Source organism: Dermacentor albipictus, chromosome 5, assembly GCF_038994185.2.
Source record: "Dermacentor albipictus isolate Rhodes 1998 colony chromosome 5, USDA_Dalb.pri_finalv2, whole genome shotgun sequence".
In the NCBI taxonomy this organism is placed as follows: domain Eukaryota; kingdom Metazoa; phylum Arthropoda; class Arachnida; order Ixodida; family Ixodidae; genus Dermacentor; species Dermacentor albipictus.
Window position 1 is genome coordinate 121,042,596 of NC_091825.1, and position 20,831 is coordinate 121,063,426.

The window sequence follows — 20,831 nt, forward strand, 5'->3', positions numbered from 1 at the left end:
TCAAACAACTCGCCTCTTTAACGGTCGCCGCTACGCAAGAGAGAGGCGTGTTACCGACATTCTAGAACTGGTACAGTGCAACATACAAAGTAAGAAACAAGCCGAGCCGGCCAGATGAAGAAACAGAGCGTTGTGTTCCTTCATCTGGCCGGCTCGGCTTGTTTCTTTCTTTGTATGTTGCGCTGTACCAGTTCTAGAATGCAATACAACTCGCCAATCCTCAACCCTAGTGTTACCGACACATTTCGGTTTAAATTAAATTCTGGGGTTCTTACGTGACAGGGCCACGATATGATTACAGAGGCGTGCCGTATAATGGAAGACTCGGGAACAATTTTGACCTCCTACGGGGGAGGCTATTTAACGTGCACCAAAAAACCTAACGTTATACACGAGCGCTTTCGCATTTCGCCCCATCAAAATGCGTGTCCTCCGCGGCCAGGATCGAATCCGCCACCTCGAGCTCTGCAGCACTATACGCCACAGCCACTAATGTTGAATTCCAATGGTAGATCGCGAGCGCTCGGCCGGATCACGAACGGAGCGCGTCGCTCCGACTGAGATCGCTCTCATCTGCTCACACCATATCTGCGAAGGGAATGCGTGCGCTCCCGCGGGGGCACTTAGTACAGGAAAATTAAGTGAGAGGGCGCCAGAATAGGGAGAGGAACAAGCGCTTGGAAGTGCAACCCACCACCCCATTTCATTGTTCGTGTCAGAAGAATCATCACTCGACTTGGAAATTGTACTGTCCGAGTCGGAGCTGTCTAGGATCGCTAACAAAATCGCATGGCGCGAAGCGGCGTCCACGTTTCCCATGTCGTCCATAGCTGCCCGCGACCGGAAACAGGCGACCGTGACAGGAAGCAGAGGCGGGTGAAGGAACTACGTCACGAGGACTTCCGGTCAAATCTGCCGATTTCGGCGGAGGAAATATTTTTGCTCCACAGAGCAATCCGGGATCAGGGGCTGGTCCCAACCTGCCATTGGAACACACAGCTCGCGCTCCCATTCTGCCATTGGAATAGGATTGCTCCATACAGAGCAGAAAAACGTGATCTGGATCTGCCATTGGAATTCAACATAAGCCAAATGGATAGGAAGCGGCAGTGCTAATTAACAGCCCAAGAAAGCACGGCGCTCAAACGTGTGCCTAAAATAAATGAAAATTGGTGATGGTTTTAGAAAAAAAAAAAAAAAAAGCTGGTGGGGATCGTCACCCTACCTCCGGACGAAAAATCTCTCATCCCTCGATCTTTCATTTGCTGACTTTTAAAATAAACATACCCTATGGCTGACCTCTTCTATACTTTCTTTCTCGGCTCTTTCTTTCGTTCTTTCTCTCGCCGATATAAGAGATAAAACGAAGACGTCTCCACGCAAGAACCCCACCCGGAGTTGTGCCGGTCACGGGTCTTACTACAACAATTACTGGAGGAACGCTGCGGTAGTTTCGTCACTATGGGAACGTCGGGTATGGTGCGCGGATTTGCCTAATCTTCGAGCCTATGGCCTCACACGTTCTTGCGGCGTTATTTGCTACGATTTGACCTTTCTGAATATGCACTGTATCACTGAGTTTTATAAAGGAGTCAAGGTAATTCGTCTTTGAACACCTGTATATTCATTGTAAATGGTTGAATTTACAACGCGATAGGTCCTATAGGAAGCAGCGTCCAAAACATGGCGGTCGTGACGTGATTTCGGCTTCTTCAACAAAGTCCGGCGCTCGCCCTAGAGGAAAGCATGGGCTAGCTCCGAGGTCCAAATTTGTTACTCCGAGAGCGAATACACTCTAGGCCTGATTTGGAAGGTACCTACATCTCTTTGAAAATGGTACATTTGCGAAGTGTCTAAAAGTATAGTTTGACGCGAGAATCACGATGTTTCGGCAAATTCGCGTACTGCAAGCCAATCTTTCCCATGCCGACCGAACCGCCATGCTGGCATCTCCCGTAGACACCACAGCGCTACGGTTATCCCTCTAGCAGATTTTGTGCGAAACTCCACGGTACCAGCACGGCCTCTGAGATCCGGGAGCGCACGTTGCCCGGTCTCGGAGGCCAGCAGTGATTACGACCCGTCTGACGACCAGCATGCGACAAACTCCCTATAAGCAAGCTAGCGCCGTGTAAGCGCTACCTCTACACGCAACGCCGCTGCATGGCCAACGAAAAAAAAAAGAGAGTCGAAATAACAAACAACGAAAGTTCATGCAGACGTATACACGACCAAACTGGTTTTTTTGTGCGTAGGCGAATGTACGCTGCTCACGCTTCCTCCGCGCGCCCATTACCTTCTCTCTGCTACAGTCCGCCAGAGTAACCGTCATTATAGTGCCGGCGTAATTCACCGGGGCCATTTTTTATCTTTCTTTTTTTCTTCCTGGAGGGTAAGAAGAAAAAGGAGGTACTGTTCTGCGAGCCTTTTATCACCAAGGGGAAACCAGCGCATGGCGATAAAAGGTGTAGAGGACGTGCGGTCGGCGTACGGGAGTAATACTCCAGGGCACGACGGTGCCGGGCAGTCAGCCCTCAACTGCGACCGGCAACGACGCTAGCGTCCGTCGTTCCCTACTAGCGCGTGCGCGCACGCCCTCGAAGCGCCGAGACACGTTGCAGCTGCAGCGGCTCGTAGTAACAATGAAGCTGCAGTGAATTTAGAAAGCCGTGCGGGTCGCGCCACGCCACGTGTAGAGCTTCGCCACGAGAATCCGCTAGGTAGAACTCTGGCGCTGCGGTAGCTGAGCAACCGCAGCGCCAGAGTTCCACCTAGCGGATTGGTATGTTCGGTATAGTACGCGCGCATTCGTCTGTTTTTCGTGCTTGTTGCGGCTTCGGACATTCTTGCAGTGCTCGTTTACGCTTCGTATGGATCTAAATTTCGAAGAAACCATGGTTCTATAAGCTTGACAAGCGTCGACGTGTAGAGCTTCCCCACAAGAATGCGCTAGGTGGAATTCTGGCGCGGCGGTCGCTCAGCTACCGCAGCGCCAGAGTGTTCGGTGTAGTACACGCGCATTCGTCTGTTTTTCGTGCTTGTTGTGGCTTCGGACATTCTTGCAGTGCTCGTTTACGCTTCGTATGGATCTAAATTTCGAAGAAACCATGGTTCTATAAGCTTGACAAGCGTTGACGTGTATAGCTTCCCCACAAGAATCCGCTAGGTGGAACTCTGGCGCTGCGGTCGCTGAGCTACTGCAGCGCCAGAGTGTTCGGTATAGTACACGCGCATTTGTCTGTTTTTCGTGCTTGTTGTGGCTTCGGACATTCTTGCGGCGCTCGTTTACGCTTCGTACCGATCTAAATTTCGAAGAAACCATGGTTCTATAAGCTTGACAAGCGTTGACGTACTGTCTTGTTGGTAAGACATTCTTAAAGTGCTCGTCCATTCGCTTGTCCTCACCGTCAATGCGCTTGAAACTCATACGCGCGGAGGCGACAAGTTCCTACGCACATACATGATCAATGTAAACTGTCGCATCTATAGCGCATAACTGTGTTGAAGGATCATCCACTTACAAAGTCGCGAAGCCGTTCGAAGCCAGAAGGGCGGCTTTAGGCAAGACCCATGCACTACCCATCGATCGGTGAACAGCCAAGCCTGAAGCTCGCGTAGACGCCACAACGCCAGAGTTTTCTCTAGTACTTTATTTTCTTTTTTTTTGGGGGGGGGGACAACGTTGTGGCGTCGGACAACGAGAAGACATAGATAGATAGATAGATAGATAGATAGATAGATAGATAGATAGATAGATAGATAGATAGATAGATAGATAGATAGATAGATAGATAGATAGATAGATAGATAGATAGATAGATGGATAGATAGATAGATAGATAGATAGATAGATAGATAGATAGATAGATAGATAGATAGATAGATAGATAGATAGATAGAGAAAGAGAGGGAGGGAGGGAGGGAGATCAAGGAGAGGAAAGGCAGGGAGGTCAACCAGATGAACACCCAGTTTGCTACACTGCAGTGGAGGGAGGGGAAAGGGTAATAGAAAGAGGAAAAGACGGAGAGGGTGAGCACTGAGTGCGTGTGGGAGGATACAGAGTGTTGGATCCTCAGTGCTGACACCCGTTATTGCAGTCGCACCGCTGGCACGAGTTGTTGCAAATGGGTCGCAAGCCCCAAGGGTAGCGTTGGCCTAGCGGCCTGGGGCACAACTGGAAGCATCCGAAGGTCCTGGCAAAGCATGAGTCGACTGCTAACAGAACAACTTGTGTATTCTAGCATCGCAAAAGAGCGGCCGGTCAGGTCGACCGAAGTGGAGAGACGGGAGAGCACGCTTCTCGACGGAAGAATTCGGAGCCTCTCCCTTGGCGTCCGGGGGCAGCTGCTCTTATACTCTCGGAGTTGAGGGCAAGAGGGAACGTCACGGGACGAGGCCACGTGACAGCAAGGCACGGACGAGCTGAGAGACGTGTTGAGACGAGTGTAGTGACGCATCAGCCGGGCCGGCGCCGGTCAGACCTCCTCGCTTCACACTTGGGGAGCTCCTCTCCCCGGCTGCCGCGCTTTGACAAGCGTGGGCACACACACACACGCACACACGAACACACGTGGCACTGAAACACGCCTGGACGCCCTTGGCGGGGAGGCTTTGCGGCAGCTCCGAACGGGCCAAAATGTCCGCCGCTTTGAACGAAGCCCCGGCGTCCGTTGCATCCGCGCCGGCTATACCGCGCGTCGTAGGCGAAACGTAACAAGAGGGACACTATGAACGAAAACAGAATCAGAAGATAGGGGGCCTCCTCGGCTCCACGCCCTTAAAGCCCCTCAATCTCCCAAAGTAGCGCCATTCACTTCCCTCCTCCTCCGCTCGGCGCGGCCTCGACGGTGGCGCCGCCGGCGGTGGGCCTGCCGTAGCAGACGACGGCTAGCACGCTACGGGAGGAAATCCGCGGAAAAGTTCGTTCGAGTCCTGCGGATCAGTTTTTTCAATCTAGATCTTGCTTTGTCAGTCGGTAACTGGCCTTAAGAATGTCGTGTCGGATTTGCGGAAGAAATAGAGAAAAGCATCATTATTCAAGGCGTATTTAAGGCGTAAAGCGCGCGCACGTTGAAAGTTCGTGTTGCTGAAACACGACACAAGCACGCGGTGTGCTCAGACACGCGAGTAATTACCAGAGTTTCAGGTTTTGACAGCGTGAAAGTATGTGCACGTGGTTTCGTAGGTTAATTTACGTGCCTGCAGGATGCTTTTGTTCGGCCGGCGCGTGAGAGATTCCGACTGTCTGCGGTCAGCAATGCCTGGCAGCAGGGCCGTTTCTGTTCCGCGCCTTTTACAGATGTACGTAGCTCATGCACAGGTTGTGGTGGCCATGAGCAACGTTTTCACACATAGGCGGTATAGATAATTTGAACAACGTACCAGCATATGAAATCGTTATTTATTTATTACAGTGCAAATGGTTAGAATTTGATAGAAAAAAAAGAAGGAACTTGATGGGACAACTGGAAAGAGGTTCAGAAAATAATTATCCCCCTCCCCTCATTGGCACCAGCAACACTTTTGTTGAATTGCTAATTTTATCTCTGGATACTACGTGCGTCTGTATTCTTTTGCGTTGTAAGTTTTCACAAGGAAGCAGTGTTGCGTTAACTGGAACAGTCAAGGCACACAAGACAGAAAAAAAGTTGATTCTTGGGTTTTACATCCCAACACCCCGATCTCATAAGGCACGCCATAATGAGGGCTCCGGATTAATTTTTTTTCCAGCTGGGGTTCTTTAACGCGCCCCCAATGCACTGGACACGGGCCCGTTTTTACACGGGCGTCAAAAGAAGAGGTTGGAGGAGCCGTGGCACTTACTTCACAAAGCCGCGCGTTCTTTGCCACTTGCTCGAAGTCAGCCCGCCCGATCTTGTGAATCCACACTTTACTTCGTTTTGCGTTGCGCCCGGCGGATGGTAAAGCAAAAAGCTTTTTGCCGTCACTGGGTCTGTTGTGGCAACCGTAGGCGCAGCAGCACGGCATCACAATTAAGCACTCGGCCCTAACCCATTGTATAAAACTACCGCGCTCCTTCAAACCGCCTGCCGTACTTCCGTCGCGCAGGCCCAAGAGTGGGGGTCGCAGCGCGCTGGAAAGAAATGATATACAAAAGCGCGGCGCCTGCTCTGCGCCGGAAAGAAAAAAATATACAAAAGCGCGGGGCCTGCTTTCACGTGACACAGATTGGCCAATGGGGGGCGGAGGAGGCTGGGGCGACAGGAGGAGTGGAGGAGGAAGCGCCTGGGTGAGCGGGGTGGCGGAAAGATCTAAGAATGGCGCTACTTTTGGAAAATTGAGGGGCTTTACAGGCCCTTGATCACCCTACGCGCGACGCCGACTGAAAGGAAGTGTCAGGCATGCGAAGGCGCGTGTCACCGCAAGTCAGTGACGGCAAATTAATAAGCGTTTGTCTTGAGGCACTATGCGCCTGTAAGAAGGGACTTACTGTACATCGAAATAACTTAAAACACGCTTTTTTTTATTCCGGCGTAGCTTATATAGACTGATAAGGCACGTGACCGGAAGTCTCACGGGCCCGCAGGATCACTGCTGCTAAACCATCTGCATTCTTCGCTGCACTGCACCGAATTAGTGGGACGAAGTATAGGTATTACCATACACGACCGGCGGGCGACAAACACAAGGCGTGTAAAAGTCGCTTCCAGCGATTGCACGGGTAAGCAGGAGGACCGTATGCGCACGATCTGCTCAACACACACACGCGCACACACACACACACACACACACACACACACACACACATATTGAGAGAGAGGGAGAGAGAGGGATGGAGGGAGGGAGCGCGCTTTGTCCGCAAAGCACGCGCGTTGAGTGCTTGCGCGGGAATCTCGAAGGCTTCATTTGAAAACTTGACTCATGGCGGCGCTACGGAAAAGAGGCGAGCGCCCCCATTGGGGGTATGTCGATGAAACGCGGCCGTTAATCTAGACGAGCGATGCGGATCTGTCGACGAAATGATAGGGCGATTGAGCCGTTAACCTCAACGCTGTTTCTTCACCCGCTCTCTCTCCCTCTCTCTTTTCCATCGCGGCAACTTGCACCATTGGAGCCGTGTATGACAGCGTGATTACCAGATGCAAATTTGGCCCTATACGGTGTCTGCGGTAGCATTTATGTTCGGACCGGCACGGGATTTATAGGCATACAGAACGTGGCTCGTAACAAGGCAGCTTTAATGCTGCTGGCGCTGGAGAACGCGTGCAGTACCGTTAAAGGAGAGACAAAAGTAATGTATGCAGGAAGGCGCAGATCGTTGTTGTGGTATAGCCACGTTTTGAGGTCGCCAGAATAACAAGGGGCCAGAGACGGCGGCGTCAGGTAGAGTTCCCTGGCCTCCAGCCCCGCGCTGGGAGAAGGGGTACGTAGATCAGACAAAAATGGTTACCAGGGGGTGAGGACGACGACAGCAGGGAGTAGGTGCGAGCGAAGCTATGGATGAACTATATAAAAAGAAAAAAAATAAGTCGCCTAAAAGCGGAAGTGAGCCTTCGAGACGCGAGCACGTACGTCTCGCCCAGAGGTTTAAACGCGAAGGTTACAGCGACAACGATATTATAAACAAGACGATGAAGAGGAATCAGAAGAAGAAAGGTCAAAGGAAAGTAGAAAAAAAAGCGAAATTATGAATAAATGAGCAAGAAGTACACACATCAGAGGCGTTATCGTACCCAGCTCCCATAACCTCCAAAGAACGGGATAACTATTCTCCACTTCCGCAGCAGGCAGGGGGATTTGGGAAGCCTGGTTGCAAGCGAGAAAACACGGCATTTCCAGTCATATTTCAATAAACCAGCTCGACGGGTGTTACCCGAGTTGACGCAAAAATTGCTAAAGGACAAAGCTAAGACGAACAGTGAAAAAGTGCTAGTAGATGTAACAGTAAACATGAACCTAAAGACAGGTAATGAGAGAGAGAGAGAGAGAGAGAGAGAGAGAGAGAGAGAGAAGTGCTTTGTAATAAAATCTGAATGATAAAGCAGAATTAAGAAATAAGGGGCGCACGTTAGAGTTCTTGTGAGGAAACTCAATCGCGGGACGCCCGGGCATTAATATAATCCCGGCATATATAGTCGCATTGAAACGCAGACGAAGCGCGCTGCCAAAGACGCGCAAAGCCGAAGAGAAAGTATTTCGGACGAATTAAACGGGCACGGAACTGCGTTCCGCTAAGAGCTCTCCTGCAACTCTCGAGCCTCTTTGTTCACTGTGGAAGCTCCTCATTGAGATGAGCGAGAAAAAAAAATGCGATTTAAGGAAAAAGAAAAGAAAAAACCAACCTCCATGCATCCAGCTGATAGCACCGCGAGAAAGTACAGTACCGACTCGAGAACTTTAAAAATAAAAATAGAACAACAAAAAATTAAGTAAGCATAACGCATTCCGTTCATTTTCCACGGCGCCTGCATAACGACCGCGTCCTTTCCGCGTGCTATCAGATTTGCCGAAGGGCGCCGCGAGGCGAGCAGCAGCCAATTAAGGCGCGAAAAGCGGACCTGCCTCGAAGAAAAGAAAAAAAAAATGGACGCAAACGAGAATGGCGCCTGTACTCTCGCGTATATGCGTCTGTGACGCACAGGCACTTACGCACGCGAGCTCGCTCGCAAAGAGAGAAAAAAAGAAAGAACTCGCGCGTCGGAATTCAAATCCGCGCGCACAACTCTAAAAAGGAGCACCGCCGAGCGCCACGAAAGCAGTCACGCAACGCCGCGCTCGGAATTCGCGCCATTTCTCTTGACAGGGATATTTGAAGAGGGTGCAGGCAAGATCGAGGCCACCGTGGAGGAGGTGTTGGAGCGGGCCGCGCCGTGCTCATACGATGGAATCTGCGGGATGTGGCGGGCCAGCCGAGTATATATAATATGGTGAACCGAGGTTGTTCGACGTATCGTACATTAAAATTGAATTAGTATGACGTTTAAGGCGCCCAAAACCGCGATGGGATCACGTGGCACGCCGCATAGTCGGGGGACTCCGGCTTAACTTCGACCGACTGGGTACGTTCTTTAAAACGTGGCGTATCGTACGACGTATCGTATATTAAAATTGAATTAGTATGACGTTTAGGCAACAAAACCGCGATGCGATCACGTGGCACGCCGTAGTCGGGGAACTCCGGCTTAACTTCGACCGACTGGGTACGTTCTTTAAAACGTGGCGTATCGTACATTAAAATTAACTTAGTACGGGGTTTTAGGCGCCGAAACCGCGATGTGATCACGTGGCACGCCGTAGCCACGACTCCAATTTTAACTTCGACCGGCTGGGGTTCTTTATAATGTTCAGCCAATTAATGCACGGTATACACAAGCGTTTCTTGCATTTCGCCTCCATCGCTATGCGGCTGCCGCGGGATTCGATCCCGCGACCTCGGGCTTAGAAGCGCAACGCCAAAGCGGGTATAGCTGGTGTGTATAGGCGTACGCTACAACGTCGCAGAAACGTTGCTGCCGGAGGTCGACGATGACAGGCACGCGAGGCGAGACCCGAGCCTGCGAGCACGTCCGCTGGCGAACGTGGGCCGACGTGACTCATCGCAGAGCGAACGCGACTGGCTAGCCTTGGCTCTGCACGCGGAAAGAAGTCGACAGGACAGGAGGCGGAACTAGAGGCACTCCTTCGAGCAGCGCACCTCCAAACTTTTGCTGCACGAAGTCTATTGCACGCGGACAGCTTCTCTTTGTTGATGCTTTGTGCATTTATAAAACCTGCCCAGCAGAGCGACTAATCAAATCAAATCATATTTTATTCTCCAGCAAGTGCCTGGATGGTGATCTGGGCTAAAAGTTGTACGAACAGCTAGACGAAGGCCCAGGAAACCATTACCTGGCAGCAGCAGACCAGCACGAAATAACAATAGCAATACAGAAGTAGTCAACAAATCAAATCAAGTACAGCAATCAAGTACAGCATCAAATCAAGTATACAGCAATAACACAGAAGTTTTCTTAAACAACATAAGAAGAAATACAGATGACATGTGCACAAAGTAAGTTCGCAGTTGTTTTCGACTAAAACCAGCAGTATCTAGATGCCTGTCACCATATCCCAATATAGCCAGAAGCATGAAAAATGCCCGAAGTCATCCGCCCGAATGGTTGCACCCGTTGCCATACGACAAATGCGACTGTTGTGCTATACTGTCGACGAAGCTCGTAACAGTGAGTGCGTCTCAGAGAACTCTTAGAGGGCCCTTGACAAAGAGAGCTCCAAAAATTGGCCGGATAAGAACAGGTCTCCTCACTACATCGGAGTTCGTGGATTGTCTACAAAGTTCTTATAGACTGTATTCCTGTCTGTACATATGTGCATTTGTTAAGGTCTCCGCTCGGTATAGCACGGCCTCTGTTCCTGCCGTATCGTCGGCGTCGTCTTCCCCATGTTCCCAACTAATTATAGAGTCGTCTAGCGCTGCTTCCGACATGAGCGATAGCAGTATCTGTGCTGAGCCCCAGTACCGTACGTGACCTCGACTTCCAGCATTGGAAGTACACCGATATTACACAAACAGGCGACTGCTGTGGATCCCGGTAAACAACAGAGCACTCCTTTTGTTCCGGTCTTCCTCGAGGGATATCCGGCTTAGCGTGCAAAACCCGTACCTATAGTCTAACCTCTTCAGTTTTCTTTAAAATTTATCCATCTCTCTCTTGAAAAACAACCAATTTATTCCGACGTTCCGGCCGTGGCACGGCCTTTCCCGTCCAACTTCCCGCTTTGCGGATCACATCGTGCCTCCTCAAACTTCAAGTACACCCAGCTTGTTTTCATGCGTGCCCCTTCTGTCCAAATTGAGCTTGGACCTTGAGCTTAGGAATGAGGAATAATAATAAAAACTGAAGCTGTATTCCACGAATAAGTAGGGAGTTACATAACATACTGGCGAGAAATAAAGAACCCTGTCACATCCGCAGCGTCGCGGAGAGAGAAAGTGCGAGAACTATACATACGTGTAAGGGCATTGACGTGCCGGAAGGGATACATGAGCTGCGAGCTCTCATAAGACTTGCGTAACCACGACGCGCTATCGCTGCAACGTTCCCGAAGCGTCAAGCGGCCTTAACAGTATGCCCATCCACGCGACGCTTATTCCCGGAATGTAAACACACATAAGAACGGAGCATTGAGTGCCGCAGCGAACACACATACGGTTCAAGCCACTCTTATATCCACGCGAACAATGCGCGTGCGCATCACGGAGCGACAAGGAAAGATGGCTGACACTCGCGCGAAAGCCGGAAGTGAGGCGCTCGAAATGGAACGCGTGTCGCTCGAGGTCGATGCACAGCGTGCTCCCGACAGAAGCCCATATAGGCCTTATAACGAAATGAGACCGATGGTAGCACAATGACGGGGCGACTGTGTGTATAGGGCTAAGGCGATGCGTGCTCTTCGACGACGGGCGACAAGCCCCGATCGAGGGTATCGAGAGTACACTCGTCACAACGGCGATCTGTATACACACGGTCGTCCCGATTTGGCACGCGAATTGTCAAATGGCACAGCGCGAATCGCCAAACGCGCTTCGTGGAGACGCATGCATATGTGCCGCTCGCTCGTGCACTCGCATGCGCTTGTCCCGCCTGTTGCGCTCCCTGCAGCTGCCGCCCTGTCGGAAGTCCATCGACGCAGTATATATATATATATATATATATATATATCGGGGAGATAACTGCAGCTATTAATTGTGCGTCTGCGATCTCTGTGAGCTGAAGTGCGCGCACGACCGTGCTCGAAAAAAAAAAAAAGGGAGGGGAGAGCACTCGTGGCATGGTGGCGCTGAGTTGTATAACGTCGTACACGCGCGAGATTACGAATGAAACAGTGCGTTGAAGAGGACCTCTAGGACGCGGGTTCGACTTCCTCTCTCTCCCTCTCTGGTGCTTTCGAGCGACGCGAATGCAAGGGGACCGCGCGTTCCGAAGCGAACATGTGCGCCACACCGAGATAATGCAACGCAACCGGACAGAATCGTTTTTTTTTTTTACGAAAGGATTTTTGCTGGTCTATTAGTTCGAACGGTGTGACGATCACGTCATGCGGGATAACATATAAGCGCGGTGAATGACTTGAAATAGGGAACGGCGCGAAATACGAGGACGCCGAAGATGGCACGTACACAACGACCACAGGTATATAGCTCTGAACGTTTACGAAAATATTGTTGTTATTTGTGCCTTTGGTTGTCTTATCTACGATGCAACAGCGCTGCATGTCGTTGCTGTGCGCCTCTTCTGCGTACTCCGTCTATCGCGCTGTTCAGTAATTCCAGATTGATGGATGGCTGCACTGCTCAGCTCTGACCTGACAGCACAACTCTGGGCCGTCCAGCGAGCCGAGGAAGCCGCTTCGAGACAAGGTCTCGGAACCGCGTCCGCGGCGGGTGCCCAGACCCACTAAAAAGACGCCGGACTCAAATCTTGTTGATTTGAAATAAAAGTTTACGCTCTCTCAACCAACTGGCCGACACATTCACTCTATTATGGCGAATAAACACAGAAATGTACCAGCCCGTCTTAACATAATCAAGCACGAAGACATACATAAAGGGAGAAAAGAAGAAACAAAACGAAAGAGAAAAACAAACAAGGGCGGGATGTCGTAAAATGCGACATTGAACGTTTTTGAAGACAATCCGCGAGTGACAGGATCTTTCAACGCCGGGTCCAGCGGCTCAGCAAATCAAGCAGAACTGTTCGCCTGAACCCATGTGGCTTTGAAAAAAATGAAGGTTTCGCAAGAGACCAGAGTGCACAATTAAAGCCAGACGACAGGTCAGGTCACGTGGTGAGTGGCCTGGAAACTTTTTGGCGATGCCGGCGTGTGATAGCGCGTGTAATCCGCAACGTATGTGGCGTACGCAGCACAACGTTATCTCTCCCCCCCCCCTTCTAAAAAAAAAAAAATCATTTTTACAGGGCGCGAAATTCTGTTGATGTATCCGATATAGGATAACACTTACATGGCAACTTGTTGTTTACCTATAATTTGCATATGAGATTTATTGTTGCTGTATCACCGTATTGCTTGTGCACTGCTGTTCCGAATAAATGTTATGGTTACTAAAATATTTGTTCTTATTTATGCCTTTGGTCGTCTCATCTGTGAAAGAAATCAATCGTTGATCATTCCCGCGTAAATTCGTCTCACTATCTGTCGTTTTGCTCCCGCGAGATTTCCTTCATGTGTATTCACGTGCATTTATTCGGCTGCCTTAAATGGAGTTTTATTACCAACCACACGTTCTGTATAGAATACGTGTTCCAACAGAAGGTCCGCTTGATATATTTATACCTTGGGACATCGTTGTGTATTATTTTACTCGACGGATATTTCACACAACAAAATGATTCTACTTGAATATACGAAGCCCTAAACGTGTTTGCACCCTCTGCCAAAGAAAAAAAAAAGAAGAAAAGAGAAGCTTCTAATGCTTGAGTAACTGATCACAATAAACGTTGAACGTGCATGGTACCATCGCAAATTGATCAGATTGCATTTGCAAAACAAACAACGAACGCTCGCGTCAAGGGAATCGTCGGACACTCCAGCACCTCCTCGAACACGATGAAATTGTTGACGCTCCGATCTTGCTAACCAAGGGCTAACGCAGACGAAACGCAACGCACTTAAATAGGTGGGAAAACCTTGCGGTCGTCTTGGGCACCGTACATTGAAAACGTCCGTCGATATCGCGGCATTAATCGCGCAGGAATCAAGCGCCCGAAAACACACGGCCGTCCGGAAATTAAACGTCGGGAACATCACCCGTTGCGGTTATAACCAGGTCGTGCCAATAGCATTAGACGGCCACGCACTACACCTGCAGATCGACTCTGGTCGAGTCCTATCTTAACGAACCTGTGAACTATTGCATCTCAGTGCCATTGCGTCTAAGCTAATCTGTACCGCCCATTTCGTGAGGCAATGTCGGCCTCGGTCCTCGCGATAGAAAAAGATGCAGCATCCCTGACACCGAGGTTACCGAACAGTGCTACGAACGTAAGCATAAGCACCGATACGACAGGTACACTACAGGAATAAATCGCGAAGCATTCGATATCCGCAAAAGGAAGCGGCCAATCTATATAACCTGCAGTTCACTACACGAACTAAGCATTTTTTTGACGCCATGGAGAAAAAGGAGAAGAAAAGGAGATAACCTCTTGCCAGAAACAAGGTTACAAACTGCTCACACTATTACGCAAACGCTGTCAGGCAGACTTATCGATTCCGCGTTAAAGAGAAAGAAGGCTTTGACCATAACTTAATGCACGTTCTCCTCCGAGTGATCAAATCGTAGCCGTGCTCGGATTGCAGAGTGGACAAGCAACGCTAACTCGACGCAAAGACGACGTAGAGGCGATTGAAGGATTTGCTTTGGCGAAGGTCTTCCGCATTTTTGTGGGTATACGGAAGCGCTGTAGAACACCCTATACATACACCGCTGTTATCTGAAGACTAAGCATTTCAACTACCTTATTATGGGTGTATAAAGGGTGTCTGGCTGGTCTCATGAATAACAATTTAACCTTTTAGAGGGTAAGAACGAATCATTAATGGGGACAAAAAAAGGTTTCCCGTTTTTTCCCCCGATTATCTGTGGGAAGCAAACATAACGACATCTGCGAGCGTTGACGCAAAAATTGCATGAAACAGATTGCGATATATATCCCTGTCAGACTCTCGCGTTAGATATCTTTGTGCGCACTGGGTGGTGAGAATTATTTGCTGGTGTCTGAAACGTGGCGGCTACGCCACGTTTCACGCAAAAGCATAACGCAAAAGCATAACCTTAGAGATGTGTGTCTGTTAATCCGAGGGGACAGTCGCTGGGTCGCGAATTTGGGCACCACCTATGCCCAATTTTTAGCAACGGCTTCTCTTCCCTTCATCCAAACCTAAATAGCAAACCGGACACCTTTCTGGCAAACATCTTGGTTTTCTTGCCATGAGCACCTGGAAAACGCGCACTATGACAGCGTCAACAAACAAACAAACAAACAAACAAACAAACAAACAAACAAACAAACAAACAAACAAACTACGCGGTGTCAGATTGCTGAAAAATGAGCGGCAAAATCCACTCACGGCTAAAAACTTGCTGCGAACGGCTCCTTCGTTTGCAAGATGAATACTTCGCGTTTTTGCCCAACCGGAACGCTTCTCAATAATTCCACGGCGCTTAACTTCGCGAAATGATGGTATGATCGCAGTTGTCTGCGTCGGTGGACTTCGCCGACTCTCCATGGTGATAGGGGTCACACACAAAAGTTTGCAGACTGATTGGCGTGGCTTGGTGCCCTAGGCCCTAGTGCAACCACACGTTTGCTATAGCCCATAGGCATCGCTTGAGGCGTCGCGCGCTCCCACCACCGGCCAAGCAACTCGATAAAACGCAAGCGGTCGCGTTTAGGCGACTCCTGGCAAACACATACCCACACCCAAAGTACGTTAACAAAATCACGGGGGGCAAGGAAAGCGACCTAGTTAGGCTCTGTTCACAAACAGGGACACTCACACACATAACGTGGGAATGCAACTCGCTCCTGTTTTCTCATCTCCCCGTCTGCAGCGAGACTGACTGGACAGCCTGGCTCAGTTCCGGGGACGTCGACCGACAGCTTGAACTGGTGGACTGGGCGGAGAAGGCCAAGCAGGCCCAGGGCCTTCATTGAGCCCGATCCCTCAGCCACATCCCCCTTTCCCCTTCTCCCTTTCAATAAAGTTTACCACCACCACCACCATTCGTATACATAGAGGCAGGCTCAGAATTTCGACCACCTTCGGCTCCTCAAAGGGCGACGAAAGGTTTATCGCAAGTTCAGCTGTATTAGCAAATTAGGCTTTTGCGGCAGCAAAATCAGCCCCATTAGCGTGACACGATACTTGGCGAGCCGGGAGGCGACGCCAGCCAAGAACGTTGGCGCAGCTTGACCAACCAGCTGCTGGCTCTCCTGACGCTCTCCCGCACCAGCCACCATGACGTCACGAATTTTGACAGCGTCTAACTTGTGTCTAGACAATCATCGACGTGAAAATAGCGAGAAGTAACACTGCATTCTAAGGGAACCTGTGTTGACGCGACTAGTGGCCGCTCCGGAAGCTCGCACAGTACGCAAAACAAACACAGCGATTGGCTGGGCGCGAGCTGGAGAGATAATGTTCCAAGCTACTAGTCCAGCGCGACGGCATAAATAACTAAATAAATAAAGAAGAAGAGGGGAGGGGGGGGGGGCGACACAGACCGAAATCGGCCGCCTGCATACCAAAGCCTCAAACTAGAAAGTTTACGCAACTATTGCTGCGCAAAGGCGGAATGCGCACGAGAAAATACTTCTGCACGAAATTCACGTAAAAGTAAAGTTTCGAATTCGTTTTACCCACCAGTACTCGTCTCTCTCCTGCCACGTAAATGAAAATACTGGTTCCCGTAGGAACTGCGATGTAAATGACTAGGGCATTCGAAGGAGTCCATAATGTCACAGGCGCGCCTGATAAGGATAAGTTTAATAGACGATTAGGAGCAGACATCAAAAAAACACAGGGCAGCGGTCCACGATAGTGACACGGTGACAGACGCGAAATCAGAGTGCGTTCAAAACTTACAAGCAGAGATAAACATACGACAAAAGGCCCATACTGCTTATAGGCACAAGTGTTTGCAAGACAGTCCAGAGAGATAATTAAGGACAGCGGACAAAGAAAGTGGTCAACCACTTGCTATTTTATGCACAGTTGACGGAGCCCGATTAATTCCGCATTGCTGTGCGCTCTCTACTCGGCAAAACCAGCGTAGCTTCCCTAGGAATGCGTATCAATGTTTCCTTTATATGTGGTTAGGATCTTGGACAAAATGAACATGGAACAGATGCCAGGAAATAACTTCACAGGTAGCGTACGCCTTTTATTTTAATGAATGAATTCGAGCAAAAGAATGGCAGAAAGCGGCATCATTTTTTGGAATATTTCACCAGTCAGAACTGTTCAGGTGCTATTTAACGCGCTTCAAAAACAAGCACACACGTTTAAGCAGACGACCGTTCTTGCGCTGCGACCACGTGGCAATGTGCCGGCACTCGAATCCACGACCTTGCGCTTAGCAGTTAAAAAAAAAAAAAAAATTCACGCATCGACTTAGTCTCAGCGGGCGGTCGCCATGAAAGGAAATGTCCAGGTCACTCGCGCCAAGGGCATCCATTTACCAACGGGCTGTTGAACAGCAAGCTGCGAAATTAATGATGTTCGCTGCAAACAGGCGTAAACAACGTGCCAGGTTTCTTTCTGCCACTGTTGCCGTCGTAAGAACGGGGCGCTATGTGCTAATAGGGGGGGGGGGGGTCAATACCGCCAGATCGCATCCATACAGACACGCTTGTTCGCTCGCTGCGCGATGGCGACAGCATCCGCAAGTCTTCTTTTCGGGGAACCTCCGAAGCCGCTTATATAGCGAGCGATGTGGTCGCAGCTGGAGGAGACCGGCGGTACTGGTTTTCAACTGGTTTATGCCGAAGTACAAACACCAACAAATACGCACGACGGCATCGTTCGCTTGCTGCCTTCGTAAACAACAACAACAGCGTCGGCTCGACCAACCTTATAGACGTTCTAGGAAGCCCACCAACGTGTGACAGTATATAGTGCGCGCATTACTATATTTTGGAAAATGATTTCGGTCTGCTTGCAATATATGTCTCCCTCTCAGCAGTGTGCTCTCGAATAGGTTACCAAAATAGAGATAGCTACCGTTATACACGAACTACACTAATGCGAGCTGACCATGAAGTACGTACAGGGCTAAAATGCGCCCGTGACGACGACTTCGTCATTTGGAATAACGCACGGAGAAGTTCGAAACGAATGCACAATTATCTGCAACATGGGCCAGCGAAAAAATTTGAGCGATCAAAATTAAAGGAGTTACTCAATCCCGTCGAGAAAGCTGTGCACTGTACGTCGATAACAGGTTGCCCAAATGGTTTGACGCGAGAATCAGTTATAAGGTGAGGTTTATATAGCATCAAGAGGTCAGTCACACGCGTGATGCAAAAACGTTTCCCGCGCTACAAAGAGGACGGTTTCGCTTCCGCAAAGAAGGCTGTCGCTCACATCAGAGTGTTTCTGCCTGTATACGCGAGCGTTATTCGATAAGCAAGCGCCCTCACAGTGGAAGAAAGCTATATTGAAGACGAAAACAATGCAACCGGCGTTTCGTTACGGCAGGCTGCGGAACAAATAGAAGACACAAGGACGAGGCAGGAACTGTTCGTCTTGTTTGTTCTTCCCTTTCTGCATTCGCGAAAGAACAAAGAAGACGACCCGCGTTTGATGGCAACACGCATTCAATGAAACGGCAACAATAGTGTTGTTGATGGGAGCAACGCGTTTCGTTCCTTCTGTACAGACGCGCTGTACGCTGTCCGTGGAGTTTTGAGGAAAGTTACAGGCGAACAAAAGGAATACTCAGTTGACATTAGACGCAACTTTAACCGCAGAAGGGATGGGAAAAAGACTAGGCAGCCAAGGTGAAAGTCATCCGAAAAGAGAGCGAGAACCAAAAATAAGTCGTGTCCACTCACGCGTTCGAAGGCAGCGCCGGTCACTCGGGCATCGAAAACGATCCTCGACACCCCCCCAAAAAAAGGATAGGGGTGGTAGACGCTGCTTCAGCGGTAGAAGCACTCGACCGCGTCGTCTTCTTCGTTCACCCCCGGCGGAAGGCAGCGACGGTAGAGAAAACCACGCAGGAAAGCACGTATATCCAATATAGCAGGGACTCCGGGCAGCGAAGACACTGGCGCTGGTTGAGTGGTGGCCCAACACGGTAACCGAGAGCAGGAGACGACGAACAGACGGACGAGCAGACGGACGAGCAGACGACGCCGGTCGGCAGGGTACCTTCGTAGTCGAACCGGCTACGCTGTTCTGAAGACGCCCGCTTCTTCGTTCCGATCTCCGAGACTTCGCGCACACACAAACACTCACGCAGGCGCACCTCGCTCGAGACAAGAAGAAAGCGAGCGAGCGGGCGGGCGGGCGATCCGGCCAGCCAGCTAAGAAGCCAGCCCAGCCGGCTTTGGTGGCGGCCTGTTGCTGCTGCTGTTACAGCGCACGAGGGTTGGCTGTTGCTGACCGGCACGAGGGTAAGCCGGAGCTCCGGCGGTGAGCGACTCTCGACGGCCGACGACGCCAGCGCGCCGCCCGCAACTCACTCGGCAACATTTTCGGTCCCTCGCTCTCTTGTTCTTCTTCTTCTCCTTCTTCTTGAAGTCGTGGGGGAGAGAGAGAAAGGGCGAGACGGGGACGGGCGACGCGAAGGTAAAATAACGCTGAGACAGGCGGCGCGGCCCGACCAACACGATGGCCGACGGGGTGATACGAGAGAGCAGAAGAACGAGAGGAGTGGAGTGGACGTTTAGGGCGAACGGTTAAGTGTCCCGCGAAGACAATGGCGTGATTAGTAATGCCGAGTGTGCTTCTTGACGGCGGCGTAGCCTTTCAAATGGCGACCTTTTGGAAAACAACTGCCCGTGCTGAGTATTATGAACTAGGACTATAGCTGAGTGAGAAACGTAGCCGCCGACTAGGGAACCCACAACAGACACCGTAAGATCATCCAAAAGTTGACAGCCTGTCATATACGTTATCAGCTAGGTGGATATGTTGTAGATTCATCTCCATTTTATTTTCTGTTTTGTTATTCCTTTGCGGAAACTTTCTGGTTACTTCTCCGTTCGGTCGATTTCTCGGAAGACTTTAGGAGTCCACGGAAAAATAGTTAGTTAGTTAGTTAGAAGTAGTATAAGAAGAAGAAGAAGAAGAAGTAGTAGTAGTAGTAGTAGTAGTAGTAGTAGTAGTAGTAGTAGTAGTAGTAGTAGTAGTAGTAGTAGTTAGTTAGTTAGTTAGTTTAAAAGTACAGGGATACCACTTGTCCTCCCTTACGTGCAAAGTTACCGTTTCTATAATGAACAGTCTCAAACAGATTAAACTAGCCCAGCATCGTTTCCAATACTTGTCCCTGGAAAAAGAGTTCGAATGAGAAATTGCATGGGAACGCTCTCTCTCTCCTGACTGCACATGTCCTCACATGAACAGTGTATAACGCATCTGTCAAGAAAGCGTGACGAAGCGGCTCTTGCTTTCCGTGTTTGTGCGGTAGGTTCGGGGTTCGAATCCTCGCCGCTGGGATGCGTGACGATGAGGCACAGCAGTACGGTGACAGGGCTGGTACGTAACCCAAGCGTTTAGAATTAATGAGGATCTCCGCAATTTAACTACGAGAACAGACTCGATTGCTGTCATGGTATGCCGAAGAGCGAACATTCTACTCCAGCGCGACAACTCTGACAGCGGCATACCTTCGCCGACAAGGTCTGACGATTTCTACAGAAAAATGTGCACTAGTGGCATTTACACGAAAAGCGATGTCTTTCAATCCGGTGTGTATCGAGGGCCAGTCTATCGCGTACAAGAAAGCTCGCAGGTTCTTAGGTGTTAATGTGGATTGTGACCTTACCTGGAGTCCGCATGTCTCATACATGAAGAAAAAAGCTCATCCGTATTGCGAATATGTTCAGATTCGTAGCTGGAAAATCGTGGGGACCGTCCGTGCGCTCCGTGTTGTAGGTATACACGGCGTTTTTTTTTTTTTCTCGGGTTTTTGCGATACAGTCTTCCTATTTTGTCCAACACATGCAAGACTAATCTCCTTGCACTACAGGGCGTACAAGCACAACCACTTCGGACATGTCTTGTCCTCCCGAGGTATTCTCCGACAGCTGCAACGATTGCCATCGCACAGGAGCAC

The 20,831-nt window shown here is 50.0% G+C and overlaps 1 protein-coding gene across 6 annotated transcripts in view; it reads right to left on the reverse strand.

The window, feature by feature from the left end:
- LOC135911612 (uncharacterized) overlaps window positions 1-20,831 on the reverse strand; it is a 567,380-nt gene that overhangs the window by 217,274 nt on the left and 329,275 nt on the right. The window contains exon 1 of one of the 6 annotated variants that reach the window (XM_065443939.1): window positions 18,604-19,185. The exons of the other annotated variants lie outside the window; for them this stretch is intronic. The gene's annotated coding sequence lies outside the window, so the exon portion shown is untranslated. Of the gene's footprint in view, window positions 1-18,603; window positions 19,186-20,831 lie in introns of those variants that run through there. 6 annotated transcript variants of the gene reach the window in all.